The sequence below is a fragment of the Molossus molossus genome, unplaced genomic scaffold (assembly GCF_014108415.1).
Source record: "Molossus molossus isolate mMolMol1 unplaced genomic scaffold, mMolMol1.p scaffold_m16_p_1, whole genome shotgun sequence".
Classification (NCBI taxonomy): domain Eukaryota; kingdom Metazoa; phylum Chordata; class Mammalia; order Chiroptera; family Molossidae; genus Molossus; species Molossus molossus.
In genome coordinates this window covers 179,888,461-179,902,244 of record NW_023425344.1, presented here as the reverse complement: position 1 = coordinate 179,902,244, position 13,784 = coordinate 179,888,461, and positions in this window count along the sequence as shown.

Genomic DNA, 13,784 nt, shown 5'->3' with positions numbered 1-13,784 from the left:
GGAAATCAGAGTGGGGTTGGACCCAGATGGACTTCTGCTGACCCTGCCACTATGTAGACAGACTCTCGCCCCACCGACCTGGGCTGCCCTGGACTAACGTCCCGGGTTCCTCACCCTGACAGGCACCCGCCAAACTATTCCGAGTCCTGAGCCAAACTATTCCGAGTCCTGAGCCTGAGCAAGGTCGAGGCCCCGAGTCACGGGGAGACCCCACAGCCTGCTCCCCAGGGGCCTTCTGCTGTCCTCTCCGCTTGCCAGCTGCACATAGTCCCCCAGCAGGCAGAACCCACACCCGGGCCGTGATGCGCCAAGGTTATCTTCCAACAGTACCCCCAAACTTCCAACAGTGCCCCGGGTTTTGGGGGGCAGGACCTCGGGATCCCTCTCCCACTGGATAGTCTACTCACCCTCCCCACCCCTACCCCACAGTCCCAGGACACCGTTCTCCTCACCGCAAATTGCACCCAGGTAGGAGTGCGGAGGGGGCCTGGCCCCAGCGCCCGCCCGCCGGAGCTGGCCAGGGGCGCAGGAGCGGGCCTGGCTTGGGCGGGGCACTTAAGACCCGAGGGGTGTCTCTGTGGTCGCTGCAGAGAAGGGGCCACGTGCAGGGAGAGGCGGCCGGGGAAGCAGCACAGAAGGCGGGGAGATTTGCAAACTGTTGCTGCCACATGGCTGCTCCATTCGATCCATTCACATTGAAATGAGGCCGGCGCGTGCCTCATCTGCCGCAGGGCGCTGCCACGCGTCAGCCCGGCCCGCCGCGTGCCAACTGGGGCAGTGGGGCTGGCAGGGCCTGCCAGCCGTGGGGGTGCAGCCTGGGCCATGGGGCCAAGAGGGGGCAAGGGGACAGAGCCGAGCTACCCTAGCCACTTAGGCGCCGCAGTTCCGCGGACCTTGGCCCTGCAAATGGGAGCAAGCCAACGAGAAAAGACCAGGACCAACGGGTTTCAGAGGGGGGCCGGGATCGATGCCGCCGCTCCCCGCAGATGCGCCCCGGCAGCGCTACTCTCCATCTGCCGCTGCTCGCACCTGCCGGTCAATAAATCGATTTTACAATTTAATGCAGCAGCTTCCCGCCAGCCTGGGACAGATGCCGCCGCAGAACCACCTCCCGCCCTCGCCCCTCCCCTCAAGGGGCGCCAGCGGTTAGGGCCGGGATTCCCGCTCCGTAAGCGGCGCCCCGCGGGGCTTCGTTTGCTTCTCTCTGGAGTCCCTACAAGGAACTGCCTCTTCTGGGTCTTTCCCACGCGGGACAGAGTGGGTTCCCCACAAGGCAGGCCTGAGGCTGGTGGAGGAGAGAGGAAGATGATGACTTGGTGGTGGCCTTGAGGACTCGTTTGGGGTCTTCACAGTGTTTGGGGGGAGGAGGGGACGCAGTGGCTGATGATAGGTGAGAGCCCCTGTGAGAAGGAGGAAGGGTTAGGACCTGGGGCATGGACGCTGAGAGACACTGAGCCCTGAAGAATCTTCATGATGGCGGTGGGGAGGGTTGAGGTAGAATGTGGCCTCTCCCCAAAACCTCTGGTTGAGTCTGCTGAATAAGCATGACCTGGACCAGACTCTTGGCGCTCCCCAACCCTGTGGTCTTGGGCTTGTATTTTAACTATTCTACACCTCAGTTTTCTCATCTGTACAATAGGGATGATAATGATAGTGACCTGGGAGAGTGACTAAGAGACTGTCTCTGATTATGCATTTGCAGGGCCCAAAAACCATTAATTTCCTTTTTCACAGAAGGGGCAGACTTGGAGTTGAGGGGAGGTCCCTGACAGCAAATGAGTTCCAGGGGGAAAGGAAGGAAAAGGGAGAATTAAAGATAGTCATAAGGGATGAGGCAAGAGGAGCAAAAGGGGAGAGGGAGGGTGGGGGGGGAGCGAGAGCGAGAGCGAGAGCGAGAGCGAAGCTAGGAAGCCAGGTAGGGCATGGAAAGGCGATGCGCCCTGTGGAAAACCTCAAGTGTGAGAGTCTTTTGTGGGAAGAGGATTTGTCAAGGTCCTTGACTGGAGGGAAAAGACTGGAGTTTTAAGAATGGGTTTGGAGGAGAAATAAAGGTTTAGAAGAAGCAACTGCCATGGCTTTGGCCTTCCAAAGATGATGCTCTAGCCAGGCCTAGTGTAGGTCTCAAGCTGACACCTCTCCGTCTTCAGAGCACAGCTGTGTAGGAGGAAGAAGCCAACTTCTGAACTGTTCTGGTCGTTGAGGCTTCTGGCAGCTCAAGGGGCTTTGCCTTCCCTGAGTCCCAAGAGGGCACATAGATTGGGCTGGGCTGTACACTGACTGATGGCTCATGACTGATGAACCAAATGTCCCAAGGAAAGGATGTCGGAGTGGGTGAGACCATTGCACGAGTCAGGATGCCTCCTCTGGCTTCTTATGAAACCAGGAAGGCCTCCCATCTTCTCTCTCCCAGGTTCCCAGGAACCTGAGGGCCCAGGCTAGCTCCATACTCTGATTCCTTTGACTTCTCTAAACCCCAGGACAGGTGGTAACTGAGGTGGACTGGGCCCTCTCTTCTCAATGAGAACAGCTTTGGCCTGCAGAGACAATGGGCCCAAGAGAGAAGAAGCTGAGGACCCCTGACCTAACAAGCCCCTTTTAACTGTATAGGAAGGAAGCTCTCCCCAGGCCTCCTGTGCTTGTCAGGAGGAAAGGAGAGAGGAGGGGCAGGGTGGAGACCTGTTGGCTGGAGGCAAGGACCCTCATTGGCAGTGACCCGGCAACTACCCTAGCTTCATTTGCCAAACCCAGGGGATGCCTGGAAAGCTAGGGCCAGGAGCCATGCAGCGGGTATTTCCAGCCACAGAGGAGTCCGGGGTTTAGGGCAGACTCTACAGCAACTTTCCCAGAGCCCCTGGCTTCCCCTTCCCTGGCTCCTTCCTGTCCCCACCCTAGCCAGTGAGCAGGGTGGCTCAGGGGAAGGGAGGGAGGGAAGGTTCAGGGAGGCCTCTGCATGGAGACCCTCAGGCGCAGGCCTGCCCCAGATCCCTCAGGGCACAGAGGACTCTAAGGAAGGGGAGAAGCTTATAGGGCCAAAGAACAGAGGGCACAGGGTAGAGGCACTGCTGAGAGTGATGGGGCCAAAAGAAAACCTGCCAAGTTGAACCGAAGGACAGAGGGTAGGTGGGTATGGGAGCAGAGCCTGAGTTGCAAGCAAAGGTTCAGGTACCCCCTCAGCCCTAGATCTTGGATCAGCTTCCCTCCCTGGAGGGTTCCCTGTAGAAGAAGCCTCCTCACCCATTCATCCTCTGCCCTGGCTGTGCTAGCTCCACTGTCTTCTCCTCTTGCCCACCCCCCAGTGTACAGCTCACCTGTGTCTGAAACCTCTCTTCTCTGTCAACTCTGGCAGGTGGGAGGCTCTCCCCAGCCCTCCCCTCCCCCTCAGCCCTCACCCCAATTTCCTGGTTTTCCATTAGCATTTAGGCCCAGCATTATCCCTGACCCTCTGGTGTCCCTGGGTCCTCGTGTGCCCTTCGCCTTCCTCCACTGAGCAACAACTCATCTCCTGGAAGAAACTCTGACCTCTCCTCATTTCTTCACACAATCTCTGATCTCTGATCCCAGGTGCCACCCAGGACGTGAAGCAAGAAGAGATAGGGGATGGGGTCACACCTCTCCTTCTCCCTCTCCACAGCTCTAGGAACCCGGGAGTGGGGGTTACTCAGGCCATGGTTCCCTGCAGACTCCCTGGAAGGAAGGGTCAGGCCTGAACCAGGAAGTGCTGTGTTTCAAATACTCTCATACACAGAGAAAAAAACCAGGGACAGGTGCCAAATCTGTGAACAGCTGCCTGAATAGGCAGGTCACTGTTCCCTGGAGAAGGCTGAGGAGGCACTTGACTGTCTTGGTCAAGTAGGTAATGGGTCTTAAGCAGAGAATGGTGACCAGCTGTCACCTTCTCCCACCAAAGTCAGAATGGGAGGAAATAGGCTTCAATTGTGGCAGGAAGGATTTAGGTTAGACATATGGGAGAACTTCCTGTGACAGTGTCTACACGGTATATCCCAGTTGGTAATCCAGACTGTTCTCTCTCCTGGAGTTGATGAGGATTTCATGTTGATGTTTGCTAATGAGTAACTTGCCTTGTCTGTGATTAGCAAAGAACTTCCAGCCCAGAAAATTCTCCTTATGTCTAGACCTTCTCTGAGGAAAAAGTCCAGAGAGACCTGGGAGGCACCAGGACCTAGGCCTCCTCTCAGCCCCAAGGAGATTTTTGGACAACATTAGGCAGCTATGAACTGTTGCCACTTTGCCTCTCCTGCGTCCAGCCCTCTGGCTGCCACTCTCAGAAAAACAAGCCCTATGGAGCTGTCCAGCCCAGAGTGAATTCCCAGAGCAATGGAGAATACTCGGGGTCTCCAAAATCAGGGGCTTCAGTAACAGCCTCAGCTAACACTATACATTTAGAAATAGGTAGGATTCAACCCTCTTTTGTGCCCACTCACCCCTGTCTCATGCATCTTGCTTGAGCAGCATGTACACTCCTTTTGTTGTATCTATTCTGCCACGGAGATCACTGTGTTGCCCTGTGTTCAACTCCCTTTTCTCTTGCTTCCTCTTCTGTCTTTTGTGCCTTAATTCCCTGTCCCTATTACCATAGCCCTTCTCCAAGTAAGGAGGAAGCTGCGGAGAGCCGGGACAAGTCCATTGAGCTGCCATCAAAAGAAGAGAATGCAGCCTGGCCAGTGTGGCTCAGTGGTTGAGCATCGACCCATGCACCAAGAGGTCACCTGTTCCAGTCCTGGTCAGGGCACGTGCCCAGGTTGTGGGTCCAGTCTCCAGTGGGAGATGCAAGAGGGGGCTAATTGATGTTCTCATCAATGTTTCTATCCCTTTCTCCCTCTCACTTCCTCTCTCTCCAAAATTAGTAGAGAAAAAACATTTTTAAAAAAATTAAAAGAAAAAAAAGAGAAGAGAATGCAGGCAAAAGATGCATTTCATCTGGGGCACAGTACTGTGCACCCATGGTTCGTTTTCCTGGGGCCGGTGTGTGTCCACATGCATATGCAGTTTGGGTTCATTGGTCGACCAGTTGTAGAAGAGGTCTATATCCACTGGTCTGTGTCCAGTACTGGGCTAAGGTCAGTGAGGCCAAAGGGAACATTGAATTCAACTCCCAATGCTCCAGGGATGTGCAGATGAAATCAAGGTCCATGAAAACGAGTGTAACGACTTACAGAATGAGGGTTCAGAGAGGGACCAGGGCCTCAGTGGTCAAAGGAGGCTCTGTGGGGAAGAGGGATTGTACTGGGCCTGGAAAACAGAGCAGAACTTAGATAAACAGAAAGAGGGGATTCCTGGCAGGGGGGATAGAGAGAGGAAAAAGATCAGGGTGGATATGAAGAAGGTCCAGCTGGAATGGATTTCTTATGTGGAGGGGGTTTGACATGAGGTTAGATAGCTAGGTCATGGAGATCTACCACACAGATGAATTCAGACTTGACTGAGAAGCTTGAGGGAATCTGTGGGTTTTTGAGCAGAGGAGGGTGTTCAGCCACCATCTGGCAGTGGCTCACAGGGTGGTCTGGAGCATGGAGGTGCAGAGGGAAAGCCAGGGGCAACCAGGAGCATCCGTGGCTGGTGGCTAGGTGTGCACTGACGCCGGGGTCCTGACCCTGAGATGGCTGGGTGCCTGAGAATGCCAGACCCCTGATCACCTGCTGGGACGGGCTCCATGCTTTCCTTGCCAGTAGCTGCTCTTTCTTCTCATCCGCTGCTTTCCAGATAAAGCCCTACAAAAATGACCCCCAGCAGGGCTTCCCTGGCTCCTATACTGAGAGGGGGGCCGCTTTGGCCATGCCACTCTCCCAGCCAGCCCCCCCCCTTCCTCCCTTTTCCCTCAGAGGCCTGAGGCCCTGCTTGGCATCCCAGACTTGCCTGGAGGAGGATAAAGTTTGAATCGGGCTGGGGTTCATCCAACAGCAGATCTATAACTCACCAAGGGAGCCCAGAAGTGTCTGTAGGAAATTATCTAGGGCCCTATATCTAGAGACTCAGGGTAAGGCGAGCTCTCAAGGGCACTTACACCGACCCATATTCTATAGTCAAGGACTTGAATACCTCCAGGGACAGGACCCTCACCCCCTACCCAGGCTAATCCCTGCTCTTGACATGGTTGTGGTTATAGAAAGTGCATCCTCTTGTTGATCTGAAAGTCCTGCCATGGTCAGTGTGGACTGGTGGTATGAGAGACTTGTTTGGGCTAGGCCTCACTGAGGGGTTTCTGGAATGGCACTGCCAGAGGGAGGGTCCACCAGCCACTTAGGTCTGGGTGGCTCTGCTGGGTCCTGTGGGCCCCCCTGCTGCGCCTGCTTGGCGCCCTGGGCTGGGGCAGTTTAAGCGTGAGAAGTGCCAGTCCGTTCCCAGCTCAGCCCTGGGGGTGGGGCAGCCAGGGCGAGGCCAGCCCTGGGCAGCCCTTCTCAGCCTCATCGGGGAGGCCAGGCTCTGGTCAGCCTGTCGAAAGGGCCAACACTCTCCAAGCTGAGATCATCAACCTCCGGCCTCCATGGCAGCCCCCACCCCCAGCTGAGCTCACTGCTCTGGTCCTCTGGGGGACATTGTTGTCTCCGGGCCCCTCCCCCGGGCTCAATGAGCTGTTTGTTGGCATGTCCGGCTAGGGCAAGGGGAGGGCGGGCACAAGACGCCCGCACACAATGGGGATTCCGTCCATTCTGAGGTGGCTGCGGGAACCAGGCTGGCTTTGTCCCTGGGACCCTCATTCCCACCATTTAGCGGAGCCGGAACTCCAGGCGGAAGGCCCCGTATAAGAACAACAATGTCGTCACCCTGTCTGTGGGGGAGGGCACTGTAGGCCAGGCCTCCTGGGGCCCAGGGGACCCACAGTCTGGGGCAGCCTGAGGGGCACTTGGGACAGGTCTAGAACTGAGGCTGTGCCTCAAATCTGAGGGAGACTCAGGAAGCAGATGGGCGCCCTCCCACCTGGCCTGCCAGTCCATCTGCAGCCTGGGAAGGGTTGGAAGGGGCTCCCTGGCACCCCAGCTATGCTCAGCTCCTTCAAGTGCAAAGAGGAACCCTAAGATGCAGAAAGGATGGGTGCATCCGGCAAGCCCTGTTGGACGGTGTGCCACAGAGGGACTGAGTTGGGGGCAACCTGACCTGCAGGCTTTTCTGCATCCAACTTGGGCAAAGGCCTCTGCTCAAAGCTGGGTCAGGTCTGTTTCTGGGCCTCTAGCCCGGCCAGCCTGCCCCTTAGGAAGTGGCGCTGGCCTCTCAGACAACAAGTGTTTATTTTCCAGGGCGGGGGGCGGGGGGGCGAACAGGACGTCATGGCGTTTCCCTCCTGCCCGGTGCTGCAGTGGTTCTCACAGTCCGGGCACTGGTGACATCACCAGCCTTTCCCCAGCCCTGGCCTCCTTACCTCCTCCTCCCCTTCACCCCATGCTCTGACCAGGCCACACACTTCTGAAGCTCTTGCTTCCGGTGCAAGCACCTCTGAGCGGGCCCTCTCGGAGGGCGATGAGAGCGGCCAGGAAGAACTGGACCAGCCCCTCATCACTGCCCTTGGCATTCAGGTTGAGCCTACGGATAGCCCTTCTGTGCTTCCTCTCACCAGAGTGGTCGGTGTCCCACCCAGGCCCACTCCAAGTGCGATGCTGGCCCTTTAAGGGTCTTGGGAAGCCAGAACAACAGGAAATCCAAATGGCCTCATTAGGCAGCTCGGAGCTCAGCACAGTAATTAGTGCCCTGAAAACAAAACAAGGAAAAGCAGGTGGTGGTGCCCCCCCTCAATCTTGGCTGCCCCTGGTGTGGCCTGTTAGTACCCAGAGCTAGGCAGCTGGGATTGGAGCCCCTCCCTTCTCCGCCCCCTTACTCCAAGCTCCTGAAGCTTGCTGCCCACTGCCCAGGCCAAGGGTCAGAGCCTAAGCTTCTGGGGAGCAGGCAGCAGCTTCTCTGCCGGCTATTTCCCTTTGGGGAGATTGAAGCCCCAGGGACATACGCTGGGGCTTCCCCGCTCTTGCAGCCAGGTGGCCATTTGTCCATAGCATCTTCCACCTGTTTGGAAAATGCTATGATGCGGGCTGGGAGCTAGGTTGGGCTCCTCCAGAGGGAAAGGGGACACCCCTGGGAATCCCAGGCCAAGAAAGCCACCTTAGGAGAAGGGGAAAAGCCTGCTCTGTGCTCCTGCCTCTCTGGATCTCCAGTGATTCTCCAGGTATACGAGGCCAACTGAGCAGATGGGGCAGTAACCCACAGGCCCTCTGGTCAGACCTGGGGGATTTACAAGCTCCTCAGTTAGTAACCTTGGCTGGAAGCAAAAAGGAACCCTGCTGCCCAGCCAGTGTGGCTCAGTGGTTGAGCATCGACCCATGCACCAAGAGGTTGGTAGTTCGATTCCCGGGTCATTTCCTGGTCAGGGCATATGTCCAGGTTGTGGGCCCAATCCCCAGAGGGGGGCATGCAGGAGGCGGACAATCGATGTTCTCTCTCATTGATGTTTCTATCTCTCTCTCTCCCTCTCCCTTCCTCTCTCTAAAATCAATAAAGAAAAAAAAAAAATTAAAAACAAAAAAGGGCCCTGGCTGGTTTGGCTTAGTGGTTAGAGCGTCGGCCTGCGGTCCAGAGAGACCCGGGTTCAGTTCCCGCTAAGGGCATGTACCTCGGTTGCAGTTTGTCCCTGGCCCTGGTTGGGTCGTGTGGGTGGCAACCATTCGATGTGTCCCTTTCACGTCGATCTCTCTCTCTCTCCTTACCACTCTATCCGAACAAAATATGAAAAAATATCCTCCAGTGAGGATAAAAAAAATAATAATAATAAAAGTACTTTACCAAAAAAAAAGGAACCCTAGTGAGTTCTCTTCAGCCAGACTGCTGGCCCCAGCTCATTTTGTCCTCCCCCTTCCCATTTGATGCAACTGGAACCCCACTTTGTCCCTGACCCCTGAGATATCTCCCTTTGTTTGTACTGTTAGGGGAGGGACATACTATGCTCTATGTAGGAAACAAATATTCATTCATTCATTTATCAGTGCCCTGGCCAGTTTGGCTCAGCGGTTGAGCGTTGGCCTGCGGACCAGAGAGTCCCGGGTTCGGTTCCCGCTAGGGGCACATACCACACACACACAAAAATAAATTAAAAAAAAAACAAACATTTATCAGTGGCTGTAATTCTCCCTACACTGTGCTGATGGGGAGTTCTATGAAGTTTTGGGAATTCAAATGGTACTACCTTGTGATAGCTCATGACAGTCCTTCCCTCTGTCTTTTTTTTTTTTTTAATCTTTTTTCTTTATTGATTTTAGAGAGAGAGGAAGGGAGATGGGAACATCCATGAGAGAGAACATCGACTGGCCGCCTCCTGCATGCTCCACTCTGGAAATTGGCCCACACCTGGGCATGTGCCCTGACCGGGAATCCGACCAGCGACCTCTTGGTGCATGGGTCGACGCTCAACCACTGAGCCACACCAGCCGGGCTTCCCTCTGTCTTGATAAGGCCTTTGAGAGATGGGACTGTGGCTCTTTCCATGTGCGTATCCCCAAAAAGACCCAACACTTAGGTGACTGGTACATGCATATAAATAATCAAAAATGAACCAGAAATGGTCTCTGACTTCAAAGAGGTTACCACGGAAGCCTAGTATTTGGTATAGCACAGCAGCAGCACCCTGGTTGGGACCCCCAACCCTTTGGGAAAATGACAGCTCTGTGCTCAGAGCCCCGACCTCCTTGAGGGCCCTAGGTTTTGTGCAGAGCAAGGGCTGAGGGCATTGTAAGGGAAGGGGCCTCGGGGCCTCCTGAGAACAAAGCTGAAGATGACACTGGGGTGTGGGAAGGAGCTTCGCTGGGCTTGCCTGGGTTTGGGGGGATGCTGAGTGGGAGAGCTGGCCAGGCTGAGTGTTCTGTGGCCAGCCTGTGGCCAGTGAATGGGGCTGTAATTAAGCTGTGGGTAGGTTTCTGGTCACAATTCTGTTGGCTGAGAACAAAGGCCCCAGGCATCATTGCCCAGGGAGAAGGAGTTGCTGAGAGAAGGGGCAGGGTAACCCAAACCTGCCCTTGGGTTGGGCAGCTGGCCTGCAGCCGGGCAGAGAACCCTGCAGTCACCTCTAGAGGTTACCAGCTAGGTGGTGACTCCTGAGGAGCTCCAATCTGGAACTGAGGAGGCCAGCCAGCAAGTGACCAAAGGGTCACAGGGTCATAGAGCAGGGGTTATCAGTCCTGACTACATACAAGAATCACTTGAGCAACTCCCTAGAGATTCTAACGTAGCTGGTCTGGGCTGAGGTCTGGGAGACACTGTTCTCTCCTGAAAGCTCCCTAAGTGACCGAGTGTGCAGCCAGGGTTGGGAACTGCTGCTCTCCAGGAGCTCAGGACCCTGCTTTAAATCCCAGGCCCTCACCTGCCCCCTCCCTGGAGCCCATAGTGCTCAGAGACCACACCCACTGGAGCAAATAGCACAAGTGTCCTGGGCAGAGAGGGAAATGGGCACCAGAGTCTCCTAGATCTGGAGGTGGGGCCTTCTTGACCCCCCACCCTCCAGTGGAAAGTTACCCAGGGAAGCAGCTGTGGGCAGACAAGGCCACATAGCTGGGGGAGGGGTGCCTATGGGGAACAGTGCCCCAGGAGAACAGGCTGGGGACCAGGAGGGAAGAGTGGTGGACGCAGAGCACCTGAGCTGAAGGGGCTGCTCTGTTCAGGGACGTGTGCTGGTCCTGAATCATTTCCCGGATATAGCTTAACAGCCCAGACTTCAAGGTTTTGGGGGGGGATCTTTTTTCCAAGTTCCTCGATCTGTCATCCCCCTCCCCCACTGGCCGGATAGGCCTGGACCAGTGTCCTCTCTCTGCTCCCCCTCAGCCTCCCAGCTTGGGCTTCTCCACTGAGCTCCCTGGACATTGTTTCCCGCCTCAGGAAGTCTCTGATGCCCTGCGCTGGATTTTGTTTTCCTTGTTATCGGGACAACTAATATTTTTTCCTGTGCGGAAAAAAAAGAGATTTTCCCAAGCAGATTACAGCTGTCAGTGAGGGGGGAGGGGTCTGGAGATTGAGCCCTCCCTTCACCCTCCCTTTCTGCCGCTCTCACAGGGCTGAGCTTTCAAATGAAGGAGGAAGCTCTTGCCCCTCAGCCAGCCAGGCTGGAGCAGAGGGCAACTCTGGCCTTGACAGGACAGACCTCGTTCTCTGCCTGTGGGGCCCCTGCTTCCTGTTAACAGGGTTGACCCACGGGGTGGGCCGCATTTCCAAGGGCAGGGAGAGGGTCCTGGGGCAGAAAGGGCAGGCCACCACACAGCTGCAGGGTGGCAGGCCACCAGGAGACACATGCAGGGAAGAGTGGGAGCACAACTGTGCCAAACGGTGTGACTTTAGGCAATTCTCTCACCTCTCTGTGCCTTGGACCCCTCACCTCCAACACGGACATATTGATCAGGCCTCACCTACCTAAATAGTTATGTTGTGAGGATGCAGATGAGATAAAGTATCTGATTCAAGGTCAATGACAGGGTCATAAGGGTTAGTGACAGGTATCTCAGTACCTGTGTGACTTGTCTGAGGCCCCCACAACCAGCAGACCAGAAAACAGAGACTGTCACTCAGCAAATTCTGTTTGAATGGCACAACCCAGGCACACATGCACGTGTGCCACACAATGAAACACACACATGTGCGCACACACACAGGCCGGTGCATTCTTCCCTGACAAACGGTAGATTGCTAAATCGGGGTGCTGTGGTTCCAGGGACAGGCTGCCTGGGCCTTTGGATGGGAGCTGAGCATAACCACCACTGCAGCAATAGAGCCTTATTTAAAAGGATCAAGTTTCGCCCTGGCCAGCCAGAGTTGTTCAGTGGTTAGAACGTCAGTTTGAGGACTGAAAGGTTTCGGGTTTGGTTCCTGGTCAAGGACATGTACCTGGGATGCAGGTGTGATCCCCAGCCCTGTCAGGGCATATGTGAGAGGCAACCAGTCCATGTGTCTCTCTCACATCGATGTTTCTCTCTCTTTTCACCCCTTCTCTTCCACTCTCTAGAAATCGGTGGAAAAATATCCTCAGGTGAGGATTAACAAAAAGTAAAACAAAATAAGAATAAATAAAATGACCAAGTTTCTTTTCAGGTTGACAACAGCAAATAGAAGGGCTTCAGATGTGGGTTACTCAGTTGTTTGTGTTTTGCAATGTGTTAAGAAAACTAGCCCTAGCCGCCCCTCAAGCCCTGCACCCTCCTGAAAGGTGGCTGGTCTGCTCGGACAGAGGCTCTCCTGCCCCGTCTCTCGGTGTGGGAGGCGCGCAGGGGGCTGTGTGTGGACGTGAGCAAGGTCCTCTGCAAAGGAGGGGAATAGGAGGATTTCTAGTTAGACTTATTTTTTAGATAAACTTTAATATTTAATATGTTTTGACTATAGAGCAAAAACTAAACATAAATATTTATAATAAAAAAAGTTTGGAGACTACCACCCTGGGAGATTAGTGAGAGCTATTTATTTATTTATTTATTTATTTTCCTCACCTGAGGACATTTTCCCATTTTTTTGTTCAGATAGAGTGGGAGGGAGAGAGAGAGAGAGAAACATCGACATGAGAGGGATACATCGAGTGGCTGCCACCTGCACAACCCAACCAGGGCTGGGGACAAACTGCAACCGAGGTACGTGCCCTTAGCGGGAACCGAACCTGGGTCTCTCTGGACCGCAGGCCGACGCTCTAACCGCTGAGGCAAACCAGCCAGGGCTATTTACTTATTTTTAAATCCTCACTCAAGGATATGCTTAGAGAGAGGAAGGGGGGGGGAGAGAAACTTCAAACGGCTGCCTTCTGTACCTCCCCCAGGCCCTAGGAGGAATCATCTTTGGGTGCATCTATCAGAAGCCTGTTCAGATTAGGTGCTGGGTGAGGGAAGGTAGTGTGGAGGAGGGGCTAGTGAGGTCTGGGTGCAGAACCCTTTGGGCCCGGTCAGACTACCAAATGTCACCAACAGTGTGGACCTTCCTGGCCACCCCTGCCCCACCCCTAACCCCACCCCACACTCTCCCTTCTTCTTGCCCATCTTAGGCCAGCCTGTTTAAACCCCAAGTGGGTTCTAGAATCTTTGATTGCCATGCTTCCTGCAAGGGAGAGAGGTCCTACATGACATTCCCCTCACCCTCAGGCTGGCTGAAGTGTGGCTGGGGTCCCACTAGCTGCCCAGTGTGCTGTGTCACCCCCAGGAGAAAAGTCCCTGGCGGGAGGCGGACCTCTGCCGGGAGGCTGTTTCCTCAACTGGCCAAGGTAAGAAGTGGGGGATTTCCAGCCCTGTCCACTGTGCTAACTTCAGCCTGGGGGCTCCTCTCCTTTCTCATGCAACCCAGGCCTGGGTGAGGACAGAAACTCCAGAGTTAGACCCGATAGTTGGCAAGGGGATGTGGGGGCATCAGAGTCAACTAAGCCCACAAGGTGCCAGCTGTCCCTCTGTGCTCTAGTGGGAGCTGAGCCCAGGGCAGCACCCATGGCTGCACCTGGGACCAACAGAGACCCAGCTCGGGAAGACCCCGACGGGCATCTTGGTGAGGAGCAGGGCTGGAAATCCAGAGCCACACTTACTCATGGGTCTGTGGGCAATGACTCAAATCGATGAATGCCCCTGCTTAACCCCAGTCTGCCCTGGTTCTGGTGGTCAGGGGAATGGCAAGTCCAAATCTCACCCTTTAAGCCTCTCCTACCAGCTGGCACTTCCAAGGACACTGGAAAGCCAAAGGAGCCACTGCGTCCCCTTGGGAGCTGGGAGCCCAGAGCCTCACAACCCAGACCTTTTGTCCTGAAAGCTTGACCCAGGAAAGGAGATCCATACTCTATT